General features: G+C 45.1%; 1 protein-coding gene across 36 annotated transcripts in view; it reads left to right on the top strand.

Moving 5' to 3' along the window:
* LOC101133547 (paternally-expressed gene 3 protein-like) overlaps nucleotides 1-13,797 on the top strand; it is a 92,423-nt gene that overhangs the window by 15,863 nt on the left and 62,763 nt on the right. For 17 of the 36 annotated variants that reach the window (XM_055370699.1, XM_055370697.1, XM_055370698.1 and 14 more), the window contains exons 1-2: nucleotides 8,163-8,288; nucleotides 12,679-12,765. The gene's annotated coding sequence lies outside the window, so the exon portion shown is untranslated. Of the gene's footprint in view, nucleotides 1-8,143; nucleotides 8,289-9,987; nucleotides 11,122-12,678; nucleotides 12,766-13,797 lie in introns of those variants that run through there. The other 19 variants (XM_055370702.1, XM_055370700.2, XM_055370701.1 and 16 more) reach the window with 5 other exon arrangements.

Genomic DNA, 13,797 nt, shown 5'->3' with positions numbered 1-13,797 from the left:
ATAAACCTGGAGGACATTATGGTAAGACAAACACTGCATGATCTCATTTATATGTGGAATCTAAAAAAGTTGAACTCATGCAAGTAGAGAGTAGAATGGTGGTTGTCAGGGGTCAGAGGAGATGAGCTGATGTTGGCGAAAGGGTGCAAAATTTCGGTTAGATGGGATTAAAAAGTCCTGGTGATCTGTTGTACAGTTTGGTGACTATAGTTTATACTTGAAAATTGCTAACAGAGTAGATCTTAAGTGTTCTTCACACACAAAAATAGTGAGGTGATAGATATGTTAATTAGCTTGATATCCTTTTACAATGTATATGTATATTGAAACACCATGTTGTACACTATATATACAATTTTTACTTATCAATTATATCTTAAGAAAAAATTAAGTCATTTAAAATGTGTATTTTATTTAAAATAATGGTAATAAACCTATTACAGGTTAATGGAAGCAACATTTTTTATGAAAAATAATAATTTTCAAAATCAAAGGTTATTGAGAAGAGGCACATTGTTTTACATCTTTGTAAATCTCCTTGGCATTTGACTTAATAGAAAACAGCTGGATTCGCATCGCTTTGGCCTTCAATTTGTCACGATATCACAGGTCATACAGCCTCAGGCAAACGTCACTCCACACTTGCGAAAGAAGTGAAAACTGTTGTAGTTCACAGAAGATAATACTTTTGATTGAGATGGTGCTATGATGCTATGAGTTTGTGAGTTCACAATTTAACCTCCTTTTAATATAAACTTGCAATAATAGGAATATTTAAGATATCCATATGGGTCAAAACTTGAAAGAAAAATGCAAGGATATGTGGAATTGAAAACATAAAACTTCTGAACTAATGATCTTGAAAAAGGCAGAGGAAATTAAGAATCTGACTGCTCTTGGGTAATGAGGTCCGGAAGCACTCCATGCATGTTGAGGTCCCAGGCTCATTGTGGCAAACAGGTACTGGATTTGGACTCTCCTGACATAAAAGGAGCCTGGAAAAACAACAACAACAACAAACAGTTATGGTTACCCAGGTTTTTTACTTATGAGTGGTGGCAGGGGGTGAAAAAACAGAGCCATGCAGAGAGGACCCAGCCTAAGCTTTAATCTTGCTCAGTGACTAATACACCCCCTTTTTCACATGGCACAAAATCCCCAGTTGACAATACAAGATTGTCTCTGGACTGTGCTTCTCATGGGTGAGGTGGAGACAGCCAAAAAGACATGGAGGGAAGAAAAGTTCAGAGAGGAGGGGAAAAGATAACCCATAGGAAAAACACTTAGAAACTAAACTTGCAAAGCACTGGGTTAAAATTAGGAAATCTTAAAATGAACAAGACAGCAAAACCAGCAATCAAGACATGAATTCAGTCCTTTCAAAATGCAATTCAAATAGTGTTAGTGTGACTTTACAATTTTTGAAGAAATAAAGAATAGTGTCCATAAAATGTTCATCCATTTGAGGAAGGTAGATATAAAAAAAGTACCAATTGGAAATCATAGAACAGAAAACATAGTTACTGTATTTAAAACATCTAGGGAAATGCTATTACCAGATGCAGTTAAAAAGAGAAGTTACTCAGAAAGCACAGAAAACAGTATGAAAAATAGAAAGACTGAGACAAATGGAGGATGGATTAAGACGGGTCATTATACTTTATAGGTTGAAAAGAGTAGAAATGGAATGGCAGAAAAGTTATATTTAAAGACACACTGGCCCAAGAATTCTCCAGAATGGAAGAAAGACCTTCACTGGTCACATAAATCCTAAGCAGGATAAACAAAAATCTATACATAACATCTATTCTGAAAGCCACCACGGGAAAAACTAGACGTTATTAGAAAGGAACATTACGCTGATGCAGACCTCCTCATCAGGTTTGTTAGAAGACAATGGAATAATATCTTCAAAATAAGGAGAGAAGATAAAGGTTACCTAAGAATTCCATACCTGGCTAAAATGTCATTCAAAAATGTCTTATAAAGACATTTTTAGAAATACAAATAGACTACCTTATACACTTATTTAAAGACACATTTAAGGATTTATTGCAATGAGAAAAAGTAAACCTCGAGGGACGAGGAGTGAGATTCATGAAACAAGAATGAGTGAATAAATTCTTGAAATACCAGTAAATATAATTAATCATTGACTGTAAAAATGTTTTCATTTGTTTAAAAAAGGTATAATTAAAATTCTAGACAATATTAATGAAGGTGGGAATGGGAAATCCAGTGAATTGCTAACGTGTGCCAACATGTTTGCTTTAGTACTTTATAGTCTGTTAAAAAAATATATGCTTGTGTAGAAATTAGGAACTTAAAGATAGACAGTGAAGTAATAAATATAATTGAAACCTCCCAAATAAGCAGAAGGAAAAAAGGGGACTAAAGAAAACTTGATCAATTTAGTAGAATGCAGGAAAGGAGAAAATAAATGACAAAAAGCATATTAAACAAATACATCAATAATTAAAAATGTAAACAGATTAACTTCCCTGTGTTTCTCAACAAAGAGTCATGGCCTTGTCTGCACCTAAAAACATAGCCTTGAAATATATATATAAAGCAAAAACTATTAATTATAAGGAGTGGTGGATAAAACCATAGGAATATTGGGAGATTTTATTATATCTAGAACAGATAGATCAGGCAGACAAAAAATTACCAAGAATACTAAAAATCTGAACACAGTTAACAAGTTGATCCTATGAACATAAATAAAAATTGATACCTAACAATTAGACAATACTCATTCTTTTCTAATATATTGAACAATTAAAATTAACCATATCTTAAGATCACCAAGGATGCTTTGACAAATGTGAAATAGTAGCATATGGGCCATGCTATATGAGTATAATGCAATTAATTTGGAAATCTGTATTCAAAAGATAGTTTTTTTCCCCAAGATCTTTGACCCCTAAAGACGTTTCTTCATGTTGCAAAGAGGAAATCTAATGGAAACAATGAAATACAGAACTGAACAAGAAAGAACTACAAAAAGAACAGAAATTAATTACATGGAAAAGAAAGAAGAATATGGTCAACAAAATCAAGTCATTTTAAAAAGACAAAACTGTCAAATCTTTAGCAAAACTGATGCAGAAACTATGGATAGATTAATAATATTAGAAAAAGGGACATAATTTCCAATGGAGAGGAGTTTATAAACTATGGTAGAGAATATAAGAAGTGAGATAACAATCCAAATCATTCTATAAGGCTGTTATAACCTTGGTAGCAAAACCAGACAAGGATAGTGTAATAAAAAAGTATAACTCAGTAGTACCCAGCTACATGTGTATATGAATCAGATACTCATAATCATGATCAAGCAGGGTTTAGGAATACAGTTTTCAACATAAAACCTGCTTTATTCACCAGTCATCAGATGATGTTAAATAATACAATCATCCCAATGAATGCAGAGAAGTCATTATATAAAATTAAACTTATGATAAATTTTTTTAAAAAACTAGAACTTAAGGGAATTTCCTTAACCCCCAATAAAGAGGCTGTACAAAACAAGCCTGCAGTGAATGCTTTTACTTCATAGTAAAGATAAGAGTATCCCCTTTCAAATATAGGACAAGACTTGTTCAATATCACCCCAGAAGTCCTAGCCAATGCATTATGTTAATGAAGTGAGGTATGATTGTCAGTGAGAGTAAAAATGAAGTCATTAATTAGCATGTTAATATTTTAAAAATACAGGAACAATTTTTTCTGTAGAAAAGTCAACAAGTTCACTGGATCCAAAGTCAGCGTATAAAAAGCAATAGCAGGCCGGGTGCCGTGTAATCCCAGCACTTTGGGAGACCAGGGTATGCTGATCACAAGGTCAGGAGTTCGAGACCAGCCTGGCCAACATGGTGAGACTCCGAAAGTAAAAATGAAGTCATTAATTAGCATGTTAATATTTTAAAAATACAGGAACTTTTTTTTGTGTACAAAAAAAAGTCAACAAGTTCACTGGATCCAAAGTCAGCATATAAAAAGCAATAGCAGGCCGGGTGCCGTGTAATCCCAGCACTTTGGGAGACCAGGGTATGCTGATCACAGGGTCAGGAGTTCGAGACCAGCCTGGCCAACATGGTAAAACTCCATCGCTACTAAAAATACAAAAATTAGCTGGGCACGATGGCAAATGATTGTAATCCCAGCTACCCAGGAGGCTGAGGGAGGAGAATTGCTTGAACCCGGGAGGTGGAGGTTGCAGTGAGCTGAGATTGAGCCATTGCATCGCCAGCCTGGGCGACACAGCCGGACTCTGTCTCAAAAAAAAAAAAAAAAAAAAAAGCAATAGCAGATACTCTTCTCAAAAATTCATAACCCAAATCAAGTTGTGAGAAAATATCAAACAGAGTATTCTACAAAATACTGAGGAGATGTAATCACTAAATGTAATGCTGTGTCTGGGATGAGATCCTGGAACAGAAGGAAGATAGTAATGGAAAAATGGGTGAAATCAAAACAAAGTCTGTAGTTTGTTTAGTGTTAATATTATCTCTTCTTTTTGACAAAGTAGCAAGGTTACGTAAGGTATTAACATCAGGGAAAACAGGGTGGGGAAGTTTTGTACTATCTTTGCAACTTTTTTGTAATTCTGAAACTATTAAATAACCAATTATACAATTAATGGGAGAAAAAAAGGACCTCCTAAAGTCAAATAAGGCCTTTATAGGGAAAAAAAAAATTACAGTGTATCATTGACGGCCGTAAGAGATATAGACAATGGTCAAAGATGAGAGATCTTGATATAATGTTTTCAATTTCTCTAAATTGCTGTGTGGATTTAATAAAATGTCAGAATCTCAATAGGATAGTTCATCAAACTTTAAAAGCTGCTTCTAAAAATTATTTGAAAGATGGTGGGCTAAGAGTCAGATAATTTTGAAAGACAAGGTAGGGCCAGACACTTTTGAAAAACAAGGTAGGGCAGTCGCCCTTTCAAATACCAAGATACTGTAAAGCTGTAATAATATGGTGCCTTAATGCACAGAGATAGAGAAATGGATCAGGGGACCAACAAGACAGTTCAAGCACAGACCTGCTCATATACAGAAATATGATACAAAGTCAGGGGAAAATTAGATCCCTAACACAGAACATAGGCAAAAATAACCATAAAGAAAACTAAAATGCACAGCTATTTGAATATCTTTATGACATCAGTGTGGGGAAGAATTTCTTAAATTAGGCATTGAAGGAAAAGATTGTGAAATTTTACAACACCTATATTTAATTGTCCTCTAAGACAAAAGATAATGTTGGCTCTTCTAATTTTGGGCTTTTGGACTTTAAATGCAATTGGGATGGGGGGCAGGAGGTCATTCAAGCTGGAACATTGACATCTTTTTTGCTTTGCAAGATCACCCTTAATACTGTGTGGAGAATACTGGAGGAAGGGTTTGGAATGGAAGAAGGGTTTTTGTAGGAAGACAATGTTTCTTAGGACTACCATGGAAAGGGAAATCATGGGACAAATTTGGGATTTGCCTTAGATAGGGTCAGCAAGACTTGCTGATAAATTGGATGTTGGTGGTAAGGAAAAAAGGAACGAGAACAATCGTGAGGGGTTTTTTTGTCGTTTTTTGTTTTTGTTTTTTGGCTTCAGCAACTGGTACTGTTTATAGAAATGGGGAAAGGGGAAATTAATATTTGTTTAAAATGCTTTGAGTTGCCTGATAGACATCCAAGGGGAGCAGTCAGTTTCTAAGCAAAAGACTGCGCTTTTGTGGACAGTCCTGTGGCAGAGGATTGGAATTTGGGAGCCATTGGCATGTAGGTGGCATTTAAATTATGTGACTAGGTGAGGAGGGAAGGGTTGTTACCTAGGGAGTGGACATTGATGGAGAAGACTAGTGACTAAGTTCTGAGGCAAGACCCTCCAGCGTGTAGATGGCAAGCAGAGCAGAAGCCATTTATGACTGAGAAGAGACCACTGATGGGGGGGGAGTGGAAACCAGGACCATGTAATTGTCACCAGAAATAAGATAGCATGGGATTTTGTTTTTGTTTGCTTGTTTTAATGAGGATGTTGAATATTACTGAGAGATAAAGTGAGATTAAGAGCAAGTTTCTTGGCCACATAAGGAATTGCTGAAATTGTCAAGCAATTTCAGTGGGTTTGGAAGGGATGGAAGCCTGTGGGGCATGTATGTTAGCAGGAGAGAATGTATGGTAAAACCATTGAGTTAGTGACAGTAGACTGCTCTATCAAGAGGCATTTTCAGGGCCAAGAGGTGCTGAGCAAGGGGGTGGTAACTGCAGGAGCTCTGAGAGCATGTGGTGTCTTGTGGAAATTAATGATTCAGGATCCGGAGAGAAACTGGTATTGCAGATAGAGGCCTTTGAGGAGACGGGGGGGGATGATGGAGTCTTTAAAATATATTAAAATCACCTACAAAACCTTAACCAGACATTAGGATCCCTTGGGAACCTGAAAAACAAAGATCTCTGTGGGACACTGGGAATCTGCATTGTTTAACAGCTCTCCAGGTGAGCCTAATGAGTAGCCAGATTTGAAAATCTGTAACCTAAGTCAGGGTACTACCACATTCACCTTCAATCTTCCTGCTGGGGAACTTGTTTTGAACGTGTATTTTCATAAGAAGCACAGTGTTTTCATTCGAATATTATGTTTATGTGGCACTGCTGGGCAAAAAGAGACTGTTGATGGTCTAGGGAGTCTAAAACACATAAAGCAGCTTCTCAGTGTAGCAAGCAACCACTGATAACTCCTTGAGTATAATATAAAGTTTAATTTGGGGTATTAAAGTCTGTGTGCTCCTTAGGTAAACACCTTTTGGTAATTAACCACATCTTACAGATTTTTTCCTTTAAAGTTAAAATCATACAGCATTTTTATTAGTCAGTTAAAATCGCGCTGTGTAAATTTACCAGAATACAGTTTAATTCTTTTCTATGGAGCACATTTTTGGTGATAAAAATGATGCTCCGTGAATATCCCTGTATAGAATCTTCTGTATATCCCTGTATTTCCTTTGCTTTTTTAGTTCCTTAGAGTGGAATAGTTGGACCAAAGAGTACATTAGTGAACTTTTAGTAATTCATTGATTTTACTGCCAGAGAAGAAATACGTATTTCTGCCAAGGAAATTCACAGTATGGATGGCAGAAGGGAAAAATCCCTTTTCCACCCCACATTCCTTGTCCCTAGAAGTAACTCATCAACAATTTCTTGCCTACTTTTCCAACAGTTTTACCTATATTTGGGTTTATCCTTAAAAAACAAATAAATGAGAAAACACTTACCAGTTCGTTTCTACAAACTTCAGTAACTTGTATATTTCACTAAATCTACTGAGAATTCAATCCTTAATAATCCCATACAATTCTACCTCATTATTTTTCTCTCTCATTTTCTTGCTGTTTTATTAAATGGCAATGCAGTGGGCTTACGCAGTGGAAGGTCTGTATTGACGGCTGGTGGGAAACAACTCAGTAGTGTGTGAGACTGCCCGCTCCCCTAAACCGCACGTGCCCGGTGTTTCAGGTTTGCATTTCTTTATGCAAATAGATCGTGATGTTTCCTTCGCAGGTCGGCCAGCCGTTTTGATTTTCTTGCGAATTGCCAGTTTTATCCCTTTTGCCCATTTTTCTGTCTTGGTTTGGTCTTTATCTCGTTGGTTTCCAAGAGCTCTTCATTTATTAAGGAAATTAGCTCGATGTCTTTCATGTGTCCCAGGCGGAAAAGTCTTGTCTTCCCTGCAGGTCTTTAGACGTTAATGTATGTGTTTTTGCGGCCAGGATTTTCATTTTTTTCATTTAGACAGATGTGTACATTTGTCCCTTTATTCTTCAGCGGTTTTACATTTGAGCATCTCAGTGGGGTTTCCTCCATTTCGACCCCCATTTCTTTGGGGGCTGCACCCCCACCACCCAACCCACCCCCCTTTTCCAGACCTGGCTTTGGGGTCCCTCACGGCCACTCCCTGACGTCAGCCCCCAGCCTTCGCGCCAAACTGTTGCTGTGGCAACCGCAGCCTGATTGGCACGTCACAGGGCTGTGGTGAGGGGGCCCGGAGAGGGCGGCGAGGCTGCTGATTGGCTAGCACAGAAGCCCCGCCTCTGCGGAGAAGCCCTGACAAGGAGGCGTCGAGCTGCACCTCGGTGCAGAAGTCTGGGCAGCTGCGGGAGGAGAGGTTTGGGAGGCGCGGGAGATGTCCACCCTGGGCTGGTGGCGCCGCCGGGCGCCAGGCGCCATGAGGGTGCGCTAGGTGGCTGTTCGTGCCCAAGGCTGCGCAGCACTGAGGTGAGGTGAGTGCGCCTTCGGCTGCCCCGCGCGCCTCCTGCCCGCGGGACCTTGGTGTCGCGACGGCTCTGGGCCAGAGTGGCCGTCTTGCCGCAAGCCCAAGACCCCGCGGCAAGCCAGCGACCCTTGTGGCAGGGCGGGCTGGCGGACATGGTACTTGGCCGCCCACTGCCCAGTCCGAGAGTGGGCACAGTGGCGGCCAGGCTGTGGATGGTTGGTGCCTTTTTGGGGCAGGGGTGGGTGCAGCCCGGGCTGCTGCGTTGGTGCCGCCATCTTGCGGGCCGGGGTCTGAGGGGCTGCTGCGGGGTCTCCGCGCCTTTCTGACTGGCCGGGGGCCACCGCAGCAAACCGGGGGCATTAGGGCAACAGCCGGGGGCTCTGCCACGGCAAGTCCAGCAAAGGCGACACCAATGCTATCCCTGTTGCCACGGCGGAATGCGGCTCTCGGGAGCCCTGGGCCTCCTGGGCTGGGTCTGGGGGCTGCGAAAATGCCCCTTCCTGTGGGGTGCCATCGGCCTCGCGGCGCCGGCGTGCCCGGCTACCCTCTGGGGGCGGGGCTTGTTTGCCGCAGTGGTGGTGGGAGGGGCGAAGGGCTGTCCTGCCTGTAGGGGTTTTCTTTCCCCGCCCTCTCGGGCGCTATCTTAAATGAGGGCGGCTGAGGCTTGCTGCGCAGGAGCTGCCTTGGTTGGTTGGCGGCAGATGGGGCGGGGCAAGGCTCAAGTGACTGGGTGGCATTGGATGTAAACGTCTGCTCAAGCCCCACCCACTGGGTGCCATCTTTTATGAGGGTGGCTGAGGTTTGCCGCGCAGGCGCTGTTCTGGTTGATTGGTGGCAGATGGGGCGAGGCAAAGCTGAATGACTGTTTGTTGCATTGGATGTAATGGTCTGTTCCAGCCCCACCCATTGGGTGCCATCTTTTATGAGGGTGGCTGAGGTTTGCCGAGTAGGCACTGTTCTAGTTGATTGGCGGCAAGTGGGGCGGGGCAAGGCTGAAGTGATTGGGTAACGATCCACTCAGGCCCCGCCCGCTTTGACGCCATGTTTGATGGGGGCTGCTGAGGTTTGCTGCGCAGGTGCTGCTCTGGTTGGTTGGTGGCACATGGGGCGGGGCAAGGCTGAAGTGACTGGGTAGCATTAGATGTGACGATCTGTTCAGGCTCTGCCCGCTTGGACGCCATGTTTGATGGGGGCTGCTGAGGTTTGCTGTGCAGGTGCTGCCCTGGTTGGTTGGTTGGTAGCAGATGGGGCGGGGCAAGGCTGAAGTGACTGGGTAGCATTGGATATGACGATCTGCTCAGGCCCTGCCCACCTAGATGCCATGTTTGATGGGGGCTGCTGGAGTTTGCTGCGCAGGTGCTGTCCTGGTTGGTTGGTGGCAGATGGGGCGGGGCAAGGCTGAAGTGACAGGGTGGCATTGGACCTAGTGGTTTGTTCAAGCCCCACCCACCTGGGCGCCATCTTTAATGAAAGTGCTTGAGATTTGCTGCGCAGGCGCTGTCCTAGTTGGTTGGGCGAGACGAGGCCCGCCCGCCTGGGCGCCATCTTTGATGGGGGCAGCTGAGGTTTGCTGCGCAGGCGTTGCCCGGATTGGTTGGCGGCAGATGCGGCGGGGCACGGCTGAAGTGGCTGCGGGTGGCATGGGCGGGACGGTCTGTTCAAGCCCCGCCCACCTGGGTGCCATCTTTGATCGGGGCGGCCGCGGTTTGCCGCATAGGTGTGGGGTTGTCCGCAGGGAGGGGCGGGGCCACGGTTGCTGTGCCTGTCTGCCTTGCGGTGATGGAAAGCTGTGGAGTGCCGTGCTCCTTGGGCTGTGTGTGCTGGTCGCCAGGCTGTTTTGCCAGTGGGACTGGCTCAGTCCCCGCATCTGGGGGAGCCGGGAGACGTGCCTGAATAGTTTGCCTTAGCGGCCGCGGAGCCATTTATCCTTAAGGACAGGGTGACGGGTTATCAGCGCGCTCGCTGTGTTTTTGGCTAACGGTGGCAGAGGCTCACCCCTTCCCCTGTTGTTGCCTGACCAAGACTTTGTTCACCACAGGATGCGTGTGGTTCCATCTTGTGTATGGGGGCGGCTTAGTGGGGGAGCTGCGAGGCGGGTTGTGCAGGCGCCCTGCTGGCGGGGCTAAGGGCTGGGGCCCGGGACCGTTCCTCGGGACTGATTGGGCTGAGAGCACCCTCACCTCCACTGCACCCCACCGCCTCCACGGTACTGTCTGTGCTAGCCACAGGGGGGCGCCCGAGGTTGATTGCGCAGGCGCCATCTTGAGTGACACCTGAGTCGGCCCCAGGGGCGGGCATGAGGGAGGGCTGTCTCAGTGACTAGGGGCTGCCGAGCCTGGTCCACTGTGGTGCAATCTTTGGCTGTAGTGGGGCACGTGAGGGCAGTTACACAGGCACTGGTTTGAATGACTGCTGGGTTGGCTGTAGGGCCGGGTGCAGAGGACTGAGTGACTGACGGGGGCTGCATGGCCCCGCCCACTCTGTGGCATCATCTTTGCTGGCCATTAGGTGGCAACCAAGGTGTACTGTGCAGGTGCCATCCTGAATGACAGCTGGGCTGGCTGCAGGTGCGATTCTGAGGGAGGGTCTGCTTTGTCTTGAGTGACTGAGGGGGGCCATAGCATGTGTGTCTTGTCTGATAGAGCAGCCGGCATTCAATGTGGCGGGTGCACTGCGGAGGCACCATTACTGAATGACAGCTGCGCTGTAGGAGTGGGCGTGAGCCCCGTCCATCCTAGTACCACGTGTGTTGGCCGGTGGCGGGGGCAGCAGAGGTGTACTGCGCAGGCGCCATCTTGAGTGACAGCAGGGCTGTTGGAGGGGGCTGAGGGGATTTCAAGGTAGGCGGGGCCGTAGAGCCGTGTTCATTCATTCTGTGCTATCTTTGCCGGTTCATGGGTGGGGCCTGCACTGGAGCCTTCCTGAGTGACCGCGGGCTGCACTGGCGTGCCAGCTGAGCCCTACCTCCGCTATCTTGGGCAGCGTGCCTTCATGGCTGGTGGCGCCTTACTTCCTCCAGGGAGCGCCAAAGCCAGGCCTCGGGAAGCGGGCGGGTTCAGCTGTGCAGCCTTGGGTCAGTGAGCAGAAAAGTGGAATCCAAGGCCAAACTCAGACGTTTTAAGAGATTTGAGGAAAGGTGGGATTTTAAGTGAGAAAATGGAGGAAGTGGGCTGTGGGTGTAAGATTTGGGGTCTAGGTGATTTGGAGACTCTGTTGGTGAAGGATTTTCACTCAAAATCATACAGCTGGAGGTGGAAAAATTCAGGGCTGCAGGTGGTCCTGAGAGGAGCAGTGCATGGGAACTAGGAGGCTGCCCTGGGCAGGTAGGGGTGTGTTTAAAGGGGCTGCCCCATAGGTAGGGTGGGGCCTCTGGAGAAACTGTTCATGAGCAGAGCCGCTAGAGGGCTGCCCAGCTTCCAAAGGAGATCTTAAGTCAGCCCTTTTGTTTTGTTTGAGGTAGGGAAAGTGACACATATGACGCTTCCTTCCTAGCCTGTCATAATTTATTTTTTTTTATTTTTATTTTTTTTTTGAGACAGAGTCTGGCCCTCTCACCCAGGCTGGAGTACGGTGGCATGATCTTGGCTCACTGCAGCCTCTGCCTCCCGGGTTCAAGTGATTCTCCCACCCCAGCTTCTTCAGAGTAGCTGGGAATACAGGCGCGCGCCACCATGCCCATCTAATTTTATATTTTTAGTAGACCAGGGGTTTCGCCATTTTGGCCAGGGTGGTCTCGAACTCCTGACCTCAGGTGATCTGCCCGCCTTGGCCTACCAAAGTGCTGGGATTACAGGCGCGAGTCACTGCGCCCATCCTTTGAATAGTTTTTAATAAGCTCTTTAACCTCACCAAAATATGCCCACCTGACTCTTGAAATATAAACCAGTCTCATAATCATGAAGGTCCTTCCCCCAGGGACCTCTAATTGATTGAACACATACTCTGAGGTGCAGTGGGACTTGGACTATGTCCTATTAGTCCACCGAGAACATGTTGATAAACCCTAAAATATTTTACGTGATAAAGGGTACTATTACCTAATAATAACGATAGGATAGCGGTCCTAACATGGGGATGGCCAGCGCCAAAAATGGGGTTCTTGAATTGATTCCTTAATCTAGAGCCCCAGAGAAGGTTGTAAGACACCCCAGAAATTGACTTGAATGCCTTTGATGTAACCTTGTTGGAGAAAGTCTACGAGTACATCCCAGGGTGTGACGTGGTCTAAGGGAGCTATACCCATGGCCATTCATCCTGGATGGGATGCTCTTCATGGTGTCATTTGACCTGTGCCATCATAGAAGATAAATGTGGAACTGTTGTGGTATTGTTCCCCCCTGAGGAACCCAGTAACTGCAAAATAAACTTGGCATCTCACATTTTCTTTTCCTCTACAGCTTTGCCTTCTTGATCTTCCGTCCTTCTTGGAGACGACTGGCGAGAGGAAGAGGGACTAGGTCCAAACGCTAGGTGGCTGGGTCCAGGTGAGTTGAATTTCCTCCTCACAGTGCCACATTCATCTTTGGAGTGACCACCGCACTTCCTTACTCTGACACTTTCCTACTGCATATGTGTTCCACATAGCCACCCCAGCACCATTTGTGCCCTCTGAGAACACCCAGACTCTTCTGGTGGATTGTGTATTCTCTAAAAATTCTCCTTGGCCTTACACCATCCATTTCAGTATCCTCCCTCTTTTTCTCATAACTCAGCTACTCCTTCAGGGCTACTCTTTTTCTCTTGCCTCGTGATTAAAGAAGCATGAGAGATTCATCCACTCATTTGTGAATATTGATCAAGTGTGTACTTTGTGCCAGGTACTGGGACATAGCCCCAATGGGGGAAAGGAAGTGTTTTCAAAGAGTTTTTAGTCTATTTGGGAATTAAAGCTGTGGAAAACATAATTGTTTGATTTATACTTCTGCAAGAGAACATCAGCTAGCAACAGCCGACTTAATCTTAGAGAGGCCACATAGGGGCCTCCCTGAGATGGTCAAGAACATTAAAGCTGAACCCTGAAGGAGTGTGAATGGTGTGTGTCATGGGGAGAGTAGTCTCAGCAGAGGGGATAGGGTTGTTGAGAGATGCAGAGAGAGGAGCTGAAAATCCAGGATTCCTAGAGCAAGGGAATCGTTGAGTGGCATCTGATTGAGGTAGGAAGAAGGTAAGTTGTGGTTTCATTGTGAAAAGACTTGTAATCTGTGGTGAGTAACTGGGCATGACCTGAAGTGCAGCGGGAAGTGCTTTTAACCATGGGAGTATCATGATAATCAGATTTGTGGTTTTAAAAAGATCATCTGGTTTCAGGGTGCAGAAGGGGAGGGTGGACGCAGTGGGTGTGGGGAGACCAACTTGGGCCTGGGTGAGAGATGGTGGCTTGGTTTGTGGTCATATCACAGGGAGGAGTGAAGTGGGTAGATTATTTCAGAGGTGTTGAGGAGGGAGACTCCTCACTTTCTCTGTTCATGGCCTGCTGACTGATTCAGAGGAGGCACAGTGAGTCACATGATGTGGGG

Source organism: Gorilla gorilla, chromosome 20 (genome assembly GCF_029281585.2).
Source record: "Gorilla gorilla gorilla isolate KB3781 chromosome 20, NHGRI_mGorGor1-v2.1_pri, whole genome shotgun sequence".
Taxonomy (NCBI): domain Eukaryota; kingdom Metazoa; phylum Chordata; class Mammalia; order Primates; family Hominidae; genus Gorilla; species Gorilla gorilla.
Note: the sequence above shows the minus strand (reverse complement) of the source record. Positions and strands in the feature narration are given on the sequence as shown.